This window comes from Pelophylax lessonae (assembly GCF_965119305.1).
Source record: "Pelophylax lessonae genome assembly, chromosome: 7".
Taxonomy (NCBI): Eukaryota; Metazoa; Chordata; class Amphibia; order Anura; family Ranidae; genus Pelophylax; species Pelophylax lessonae.
Window position 1 is genome coordinate 30,848,421 of NC_138774.1, and position 10,737 is coordinate 30,859,157.

At 52.3% G+C, this 10,737-nt stretch overlaps 1 protein-coding gene across 1 annotated transcript in view; it reads right to left on the reverse strand.

Annotated features, from left to right (window-relative positions):
- The window catches only part of EXO1 (exonuclease 1), a 66,241-nt gene extending 64,375 nt beyond the window's left edge, over nucleotides 1-1,866 (reverse strand). The window contains exon 1 of the mRNA XM_082262562.1: nucleotides 1,843-1,866. The gene's annotated coding sequence lies outside the window, so the exon portion shown is untranslated. The remainder of the gene's footprint in view (nucleotides 1-1,842) is intronic.
- Between the last annotated feature and the right edge of the window lie 8,871 nt (nucleotides 1,867-10,737).

The window sequence follows — 10,737 nt, forward strand, 5'->3', positions numbered from 1 at the left end:
TATTCCTAATGCAAACGTTCCTGCAAAATGGCTGTATGTGTAGATGGGAGATGTGGTGACCACCAGCTGGAAATCAAAGACATCAGAGTGAAAGTATGTCACCAGCACACCACAGATACATGGTGGGCCGGTGACATACTCCTACCCATAAACAAGGAGCATGAATTTGTGCAGCTGTGGGGTGAGGAATACCTCCACCGCTCCTTGACTGGCTATCTGCTTTGACAGCTTACTGGTAGGATAGCTCTGGTGGGTTTGGACCTACCTAAGCTCATCAATGATGGCCATATTAGGTCAATGATGTCATGCAAATCCCCACGCCTTGGGGTACATGCAGCAGCAAGATGGTGGAATCTTCTACCAGAATCAGATTGGATAAAAATCAAATAAAAAAAAAAAAAACCTGATTTTTTTGTTTTTTTAATTATTTAAAATCAGATTTTTTACATTTTGATCAAATTCATTTTAATAAAATGCTTTTGGAGTAAAAATCTAGCTAAAGATCATTTTCTATTTAACCACTTGCCGAGCGCCCACCACCTTTTTACTGCAGGAGGGGGGCTCGGCTGCATCCAGTCACATAGTACTACATGACTGGAGTGCATGTGGTTTCGGCTGTGCCACGGGAGGAGCAGTGGCGATTGCTGTTGCTCTCCCGCGATCGTCCGGGAAACGGAGAGAAGACCCGCCTGCTTATGTAAACAAAGCAGACAGATCTTCTGTCAGACAGGCAGGGAGAGATCAGCAGTTTCAGCTAAGCTACAACTGGCAGGGAAGGGGTTAACTTTATTAGAGATCCAGGGGTTAAGTGTGTCCCTAGGGGCGTGATTCTAACTGTCAAGGGGCGATGCTATTGATGTAACCACAGAGACATACGACCCTACATAGCAGGACCGTATGATCTCTGCTGTTACACCAGGGAGAATGACAGGCGGCTTTGTTTACATCAGCCGCCTGCCTTTCTTTCTCTCCAGTGGGAGATCGCGAGTGACCGGCGGACATCGGAGACACCGGTCACTTGCGCGGGGATGGCCATGAACAAGTGTGAGCGCGCCTCTGGCAGAGCGCGTTCGCCCCCCTGCAGGCTCCTGGGCAAGCGACTTAGTACTACATCGCTTTGCCCAGGAGGGGCTGACCGCCACAGTAAATGTACTTGCGGCGGTCGGCAAGCGGTTAACTGTCAAAGTAGAAAATGTCAATTTTTTAGCAAAATTTTCACTCTTTTTTTATTAATATCGCAAAAATTGAAAAGCGCACAGGTGATCAAATACCACCAAAAGGAAGCTCTGTTTGTGGGGAAAAAGGACATCAATTTTGTTTGGGTACGGCGTAGCATGACCGCGCAATTGTCAGTTAAAGTCACGCAGTGCCGGATCGCAAAAAGTGGCCTGGACATTAAGCAGGAAAATCCTCCGGTCTTAAAGTGGCGAAGCTCTATTTGTGGGGGGGGGGGGGGGGGGGGAGGACATCAATTTTATTTGGGTACAGCATCGCACGACCGCGCAATTTTCCATTAAAATAAAGTGCCGAATCGCAAAAACAGCCTGGTCATTAAGGGGGGGCAAATCCTTCCGGTCCAGTACTGGGTAAAGTAACACAGTGCCCTATCGCAAAAATAATGGCCTGGTCATGAAGGGGGTAAATCTTCCAGGGCTGAAATGGTTAACAACGAATGTCGGTTACAGGGCAGTGCGTTTCTTTGCATGTTGGTAAAGCGTGCGATTTTGCACACAGCAGCAAGATCCTGGCCTCCATTCTTCTTCTATGTCTTACATGGTGTATGGGCAGTAAGGAGGGGACAGCTCACTGTATACATTGTTACATTGTATGTGTCACACTCACCTGTACAGATCTATGGATGGGACTGACACCAGGGACTATGGCAGAGGAGAAAATACTCCCTCCATCCCCCTCCTCATCTTCATCTTCCTCCCAGCACTGCACCGATCCGTCATCCCCGGACACTCCGCTCCTCCACCATCAGCACTTTAAACCAAGCCGCGCTCTCTGCCTGCGCTGACGTCACTCTCCGTGTACACATGACCCAGCCCGGAGAGGCGCGATCCGCCATGACAGCTAAGGGAAACACCACCAACAGACCTTATTTCGATACAAGCGTCAGGCAGTTTTAAGAACAATGAACAAAACAAGTTTTATAGCAAACTTAAAGCCTCTATTTTATAACAAAAGATAGCCGAGAAGCGTCTAAAGAGCGATGCCCTCAGTAAAGATGGCCGAGGGGGAAACAGAGAGGCGTCACGTGCCCTAGAGACGTCATCGAGGGGGCGGGTGGCGGGAAATCCAGAAGCTAGGAGAATGTGGCGCTAAATGTTTAAGAGGGAGGGGTGGCTCGTATCTGCAGTGGCAGCTCCTTCAGTCCGCGCTGCTCGCGGGAAGAAGGTGAATGCCCGAGTATTGAGCAGCCTTGTGTGTGACTGGATAGGAGGAGGGGTGGGGCAGTTGCATTTAGAGGAATCGATCTTTCCATATTCCTCCTGCAGGCAGCTGCTGAATGGTTTATTCTCCTCCTCTCTCTCTCTCTCTCCTGCAGGCATTCAGCGGCTACAGGAGGAATATGGAAAGATCGATTCCTCTAAATGCAACTGCCCCACCGCTCCTCCTATTCAACTTATTTTGTTGGCCCCCCTTTGTGGTCTTGCGCCCCTCCTCCCACTGGTCTTGCGCCCCCCCTCCTCCCCGTGGTCCTACGCCCCCTCCCCGTGCTCTCAACCCCCCTGCAATGCTTTCCAAACCCCCACTTAATACTCTCCACCCCCCCCCCCCCCCCATGCCCTTCAGCTCCTCCAGTGATCTCTGCTTCCTCTGTGCTTTGCTTCCCCCCCCCCCCCCCCCCCCAGTGCTCTTCTTCTATCTTGCCTGAATTCTCTGACCTTCCCTTGGATCATGTCGTCAGTCTCCATCTCCTGCCCGCTGGCTGCAGCCTCTGACCATCTCCTGCCCGCTGGCTGCAGCCTCTGACAGTCTCCTGCCCGCTGGCTGCAGCCTCTGACCGTCTCCTGCCCGCTGGCTGCAGCCTCTGACCATCTCCTACCCGCTGGCTGCAGCCTCTGACCATCTCCTGCCCGCTGGCTGCTGCCTCTGACCATCTCCTGCCCGCTGGCTGCTGCCTCTGACCATCTCCTACCTGCTGGCTGCAGCCTCTGACCATCTCCTGCCCGCTGGCTGCTGCCTTTGACCATCTCCTACCCGCTGGCTGCAGCCTCTGACCGTCTCCTGCCCGATGACTGCAGCCTCTGACCGTCTCCTGCCCGATGACTGCAGCCTCTGACCGTCTCCTGCCCGCTGGCTGCAGCCTCTGACCGTCTCCTGCCCGATGACTGCAGCCTCTGACTGTCTCCTGCCCGCTGGCTGCAGCCTCTGACCATCTCCTGCCCGATGACTGCAGCCTCTGACCGTCTCCTGCCCGCTGGCTGCAGCCTCTGACCGTCTCCTGCCCGATGACTGCAGCCTCTGACCGTCTCCTGCCCGCTGGCTGCAGCCTCTGACCATCTCCTACCCGCTGGCTGCAGCCTCTGACCGTCTCCTGCCCGATGACTGCAGCCTCTGACCGTCTCCTGCCCGCTGGCTGCAGCTTCTGACCATCTCCTGCCCGCTGGCTGCTGCCTCTGACCATCTCCTACCCGCTGGCTGCAGCCTCTGACCATCTCCTGCCCGCTGGCTGCTGCCTCTGACCATCTCCTACCCGCTGGCTGCAGCCTCTGACCATCTCCTGCCCGCTGGCTGCTGCCTTTGACCATCTCCTACCCGCTGGCTGCAGCCTCTGACCGTCTCCTGCCCGATGACTGCAGCCTCTGACCGTCTCCTGCCCGATGACTGCAGCCTCTGACCGTCTCCTGCCCGCTGGCTGCAGCCTCTGACCATCTCCTGCCCGCTGGCTGCTGCCTCTGACCATCTCCTACCCGCTGGCTGCAGCCTCTGACCATCTCCTGCCCGATGACTGCAGCCTCTGACCGTCTCCTGCCCGCTGGCTGCAGCCTCTGACCGTCTCCTGCCCGATGACTGCAGCCTCTGACCATCTCCTGCCCGCTGGCTGCAGCCTCTGACCATCTCCTGCCCGCTGGCTGCAGCCTCTGACCATCTCCTGCCCGCTGGCTGCTGCCTCTGACCATCTCCTACCCGCTGGCTGCAGCCTCTGACCGTCTCCTGCCCGATGACTGCAGCCTCTGACCGTCTCCTGCCCGCTGGCTGCAGCCTCTGACCTTCTCCTGCCCGCTGGCTGCTGCCTCTGACCGTCTCCTGCCCGATGACTGCAGCCTCTGACCGTCTCCTGCCCGCTGGCTGCAGCCTCTGACCATCTCCTGCCCGCTGGCTGAAGCCTCTGACCGTCTCCTGCCCGATGACTGCAGCCTCTGACCATCTCCTGCCCGCTGGCTGCAGCCTCTGACCGTCTCCTGCCCGCTGGCTGCAGCCTCTGACCGTCTCCTGCCCGCTGGCTGCAGCCTCTGGCCACCTCCTGCCCGCTGGCTGCAGCCTCTGGCCACCAGCTATCTGTTCATGCCAAAGGTAGGACTGTGCAGGGGAGGCACAGAGTGCTAAATGGGGAGCTGTGATTAGAGAGACGGGGGGGGGGATGGGGAGACTGCAAGGGGCACTGTGATGGGGGGCTGTGGAATGTATGCAATAAATATTCTGGAAAACATTACAGATTTTTGTGGGTGTTTACATTTTAAAGTTTTGGAGGGTCCTGCTGGCCACTGATGTGTGGGTCCTGCTTGCCGCTAGCCACAGCCTTTGAGTCCTGCTGGCCACTGACCAGATGGTCCTGCTAGCCGCTGGCCTGTAGGTCCTCCTGGGAGCTGGCCATCACCTGTGGGTCATGGCCAGCTTCCAGCAGGAGCCAGCGGCCAGCAGGAACCACAAATCAGTGACCAGCAAGACCCAGAGGCCGTGGCCAGATCCCAGCCGGACCCACAGTGTTGAGGACTATTTTGAGGTTACTGGGTGGGCACTGGGGCAGGGTAATTGGGGGGGGGGGGGAATAGATGGGATGATCATGTAGGAGTCAGCTGGGGAATGTCAGGGTCTCTCACATCAGTGATGGCAGCTGCCAGCTTAGTTCCAGGTACTTGCTCTGCCTCCTCCACTCTTGGGGGGGGGGGTTGATGCTCCTGTTCTGGGGTCCAGTACAGCCAGCAGCTAGCCCAGCAGCCCGAGCCAGTCACATGCGTCCCGACTCCCTGGCGTGCCCTTCCTCTGCCTGCCTCCGAGATCCGGGAGTTGTAATTTGCTAGCTGCGCTGCTCTGTGTTCTCCACTCACTGGGAGCTTGAGTGCACATGAGTTCCACGGCCGATGGACCGCATTGCCTGCAGTGTCGAATCCACAGAGTTCCCCCTTTACGTCTGAATCCACAGAGTTCCCCCTTTACGTCTGAATCCACAGAGTTCCCCCTTTACGTCTGAATCCACAGGGATTCCCCTTCAGTTCCCCTTTACATCTGAAACCAAAAAGTATCCTTTTATATTTGAATTTGCAGAGTTCCCATACACTGTAAGGGGGGGAAGGGACTCTGCAGACTCTCATGTAAGGAAGAACTTTGGGGACTCTGATTTATGGAGGAGACTCTGACATAAGGGAATTTCTGGGAACCAAAGCCCCCACTTAAATCAAAGTTCCCAGCATTCACCTCTCCTGACTGCCCATACAGCAGAGGGGGCTCTCTGTGTCTGCTCTGCAGAAACTAAATGCACCCCGCACATGGATGTGTCATCTGCCCATGCTGCTCCAATCAGCAAGGGATCTGTGAGATTATCCCCTGCTGATTGGAACAGAATTCATCCTGTTTGAAAGGTGTTTCTTAGCTTCTTACCAGATTTGTGATACCCTGCATTCCCCAGGATCTCCCTGGAAGGCCCATGACATCACTATTAACTAAGCAAAAGTTTGGTGTAAATTAAGTAGGGGTGAGGTTCGGGTTCACCATGAGTGTGACCCCAACCCAGGCTAGTCACAGTTTGCCAAGTGGGCAAACGAAATGGCCAGATCAGGCCACTTGCCAAACTCCTGGCTGCTGCAGCTGGAAGTAATTTAGCAGCAGGATCACTATGTCCACTAAATGACTTCCCACTGTAAACAAGCCGACGCGCATCCTGGGTGGTGTTTTTTTGATTCTACGGTTTGAGTTCTTGAGTTTATAGACATCATTGCATCTTTAAATGTTATAATACTTATAGAGGCCTTGGGCCAATTGTGACGTACCTTGAGGTTTTAAGGTCAGTGTAGAGCTTGAGCCAACAACTAGTGTTGTCAACTCAATTTTTACAATTTGAAGTGTTGCAAAATGCTCAAAACATCAAAGGTTCTTTACTCAAACCCATAAACAATCAGAAGCACCTAGCAATCTCCAGCCGTGATCGTATAGTGGTTAGTACTCTGCGTTGTGGCCGCAGCAACCCTGGTTCGAATCCGGGTCACGGCACTTTGTTTTTTTTACAAATCTTTTATTTATGGAAGAGACAAATTCCATGGCATCATAACTGCAAGGGTCAAAAATCATGCAGTCTAAAACAATATAACAATGTGTAAAAAGGTATTCACAAGACATGGTTGTCCATCATAAGTTTCAAGTAAAGTATTCCAATACGTCCCCAGAGTGGAAGGTCCGTCATGGCAGTTTTTATCAGAGTTATTCCTTACTGGATATGGCTAGCCTAAAGCTGTGATACTGAGCAGGACACATACCTATTCCAGTTGGATTGATTGGATGGAATATGACTTGTCCCATTAATTTTTATAACTTGCATTGTTGCAAGATGCTCCAAACATTTTTTTTTTTACTCAAATCCATAAACAGAGATAACACAGAGTTTCCCCTTCAATCTGAATCCGCGGTGTTTCCCCTTTACATCTGAATCCACGGAGTTCCCCCTTTGCATCTGAATCCACGGAGTTCCCCCTTTGAATCTGAATCCACGGAGTTCCCCCTTTGCATCTGAATCCAAGGAGTTCCCCCTTTGCATCTGAATCCAAGGAGTTCCCCCTTTGCATCTGAATCCAAGGAGTTCCCCCTTTGCATCTGAATCCATGGAGTTCCCCCTTTGCATTTGAATCCACGGAGTGTCCCCTTACATCTGAATCCACAGTTTTTCCTTTACATCATAATTCACAGGGATTCCCCTTCAGTTCCCCTTTACATCTGAAACCAAAAAGTACCCTTTTATTTTTGAATTTGCAGAGTTCCCATACACTGTAAGGGGAGGAAGGGACTCTGCAGACTCTCATGTAAGGAAGAACTTTGGGAACCCTGATTTATGGAGGAGACTCTGACATAAGGGAATTTCTGGGAACCAAAGCCCCCACTTAAATCATAGTTCCCAGCATTCACCTCTCCTGACTGCCCATACAGCAGAGGGGGCTCTCTGTGTCTGCTCTGCAGAAACGAAATGCACGCCGCACATGGATGTGTCATCTGCCCACGCTGCTCCAATCAGCAAGGGATCTGTGAGATTATCCCCTGCTGATTGGAACAGAATTCATCCTGTTTGAAAGGTGTTTCTTAGCTTCTTACCAGATTTGTGATACCCTGCATTCCCCAGGATCTCCCTGGAAGGCCCATGACATCACTATCCACTAAGCAATAATCTGGTGTAACTTAAGTACGGGTGAGGTTCGGGTTGACCATGTGTGACCCCCAACCCAGGCTTGTCACAGTTTGCCAAGTGGGCAAACAAAATGGCCAGATCAGGCCACTTGCTAACCTCCTGGCTGCTGCAGCTGGAAGTAATTTAGCAGCAGGATCACGATGTCCACTAAATGACAGCTTCCCACTGTAAACAAGCCGACGCGCATCCCGGGTGGTGTTTTTTGATCCTACGGTTTGAGTTCTTGAGTTTATAGACATCACTGCATCAGAGGCTCCTCTACTCTTTAAATGTTATAATACTTATGGAGGCCTTGGGCCAATTGTGACGTACCTTGAGGTTTTAAGGTCAGTGTAGAGCTTGAGCCGACAACTAGTGTTGTCAACTCAAAATTTTTACAATTTGAAGTGTTGCGAAATGTTTAAAACATCAAAGGCTTTTTACTCAAACCCATAAACAATCAGAAGCACCTAGTAATCTCCAGCCGTGATCGTATAGTGGTTAGTACTCTGCGTTGTGGCCGCAGCAACCCCGGTTCGAATCCGGGTCACGGCACTTTGTTTTTTTTACAAATCTTTTATTTATGGAAGAGACAAATTCCATGGCATCATAACTGCAAGGGTCAAAAATCATGCAGTCTAAAACAATATAACAATGTGTAAAAAGGTATTCACAAGACACGGTTGTCCATCATAAGTTTCAAGTAAAGTATTCCAATACGTCCCCAGAGTGGAAGGTCCATCATGGCAGTTTTTATCAGAGTTATTCCTTACTGGATATGGCTAGCCTAAAGCTGTGATACTGAGCAGGACACATACCTATTCCAGTTGGATTGATTGGATGGAATATGACTTGTCCCATTAATTTTTATAACTTGCATTGTTGCAAGAGGCTCCAAACATTTTTTTCTCTTACGTCCTCCGACAGTCGCCGCCTCTTCATATTCGTCACATATGGGGTATTAGACTTTGCTCCGAAGGAGTAGCTAGGCAACAGAATATGTTAACAATAAAGCTTTAACACATCCCACCCTCAAGGGGTGGTCCCCTCAGTCAATACCCTCCTACTTCCTGCAACCATATCTCAGTTTTAATGTCTAGCTTGTCAGGAGTGGCTGGCTCTCTCTGTGCTGGGACTTTTTGTCCCAGACTCTTTCTTCTTTTTAATATTTTGTTTGAGTTTTTCTCTCTACCTTTACTTAGCTGTTATTTTTGTCAGCATTAGTTAGTTCTTCGGACGAAGAGGATCATGCGGACTGGGTCTCGGGCTGATCCCCCTGATCGCAGGTCGTGGGTCAGTGGCTTCCCAGTCTGCCATCGAGCGTTCAGCCAGGTAACGCTCCTGGCACAGTGAACGACCCATCCCTGTTCGGTGCAGGGATGATTGGTGAGGTGGCTACCTCACCGGACGCTGTGCGGTTTCTTAACCGCCATTGTGTGCGTCTTGAATTGCGACTCTCCCTGCCTCATGTGCAGCGGCTTGTTCGCCTGTGCGGGTTCCCCACGCCATGTGAGGTAAGTGTATTTATGTGGGGACCTGTCTGTCTGGGGGGGGTCTCAGTCTGGGACTGTGTAACCTGCCTTTAATCACACTGCTTGTCTCCCTATCTCTCGGCTGCATGCTGTGGGCTGCAAGGGGGGGGGAGCTGTATGACACTGTGTGTGTCAGGCTGGGCAGTGTGGGAAGCTGTGTGCTGTGGGGCATGTTTTTTATGGCATGTTTGGGCATATACAGCGATCGCTGCGGCGATCTAACATGTATCCATATATTGGGATGAAAATGTGTGTGTTTTTATGCACTGTGGAGCGGCGTTTTCGGCGCCAAACGACGCCATTTTACCGGCGCCCGCTCCGGCCGCATGGTTTACATGCTCGGCGGCCATTTTCTTGTAGCCTCCATAGGCTTGCATAGAGCGCCCTGGCAGCATCACTTCCTCTTTCCTGGAACACCGATCGAGGCGGCAGCAGCAGCGGGGTCTCCTCAGGTTTTATCCTTCTATCCTTGCAATCCATTGCCTGTATTCAGTCTGTATATTCCCTGTGGGGGTCTCATTGTGCCTGAGTGTGGTGCGGTGGGCTGCGCTTGCCGCGCTTGCTAAAAGGGGGCAGTTAACCCTTGGTTGTCTGGCATTACAGGGGCAATGGATTCTCAGGAGGGCAAGTTTCCCACGGTATTGGTGGAAAGCCAGGGGACCGCTGTTTCCCCCCCAGGGGGGGATTTAGCCACTATTGTGGCTGGCCTTGCTGCCCAGGTGCAAATGCTGGTGGCTGCTCAATCTACTAAACGGCCCAGAGTTGCTCTGTCCTCTGATTCTGAGGGTGAAGGTGATGGGGCTGTTCTGGCAGGGACCCCCCTATCGGGGTCCCGCTCCTCTCTTGATCTAGTGGGGTCTGAGGTAGAGGCTGAGGTTGAGGGGGTTGATAATTCTCCCCCTGGCTCGCCTGAAGAGCTTGCAATCATGGATGAGTTGATTGCTTCCATTAAGCAGACGCTACGTTTGCAGGACGAAGTGTGTCCCCCCGCTGCCTTGGCGGCTTATGGGACGCAGAGAAAACGCAGGACGCCGCAGGTTTTTCCCTGCAATGCTGATTTTCAGCGCGCTGTTAAGGATCAATGGCGCGATCTGCGCAAGCCTTTTGCGGTTCCAAGTAAATTCAAGCTGCGTTATCCTTTCTCGCCTGCCACTGATGAACGGTGGTGTGTGCCTCCACCAGTGGATCATGCAATTGCGGTTTTGAACAAAGCCACTGCGATTCCTGCAGAGGGTTCCCCTGTTTTCCGTGATGCCACGGATAGGAGACTGGAGTCTCTTGCCCGTCATACTTATTCTGTTACGGGTTCTATGCTTAAGGCTCTGTTTGCTTCTCTCATGGCGGCCCAGGCGATCGCAAGTTGGACGCAGATGCTTAGGCGCGTCCTAGTGGCCGATTCGGCCTCGGCGGCGACCCTGGATATGGTGGATCAGATCCACCAGGGTGTCATGTATCTGTGTGATGCGGACCTGGACCTGATTCCGTTGGCTGCACGTGTACACAGCGTGGCGGTGTTGTCTCGCCGCCTGGTATGGTTGAAATGTTGGTCGGTGGACCAATCTTCACGTAAGACCTTAGCCAATCTGCCTTATGATGGGTCTCGCC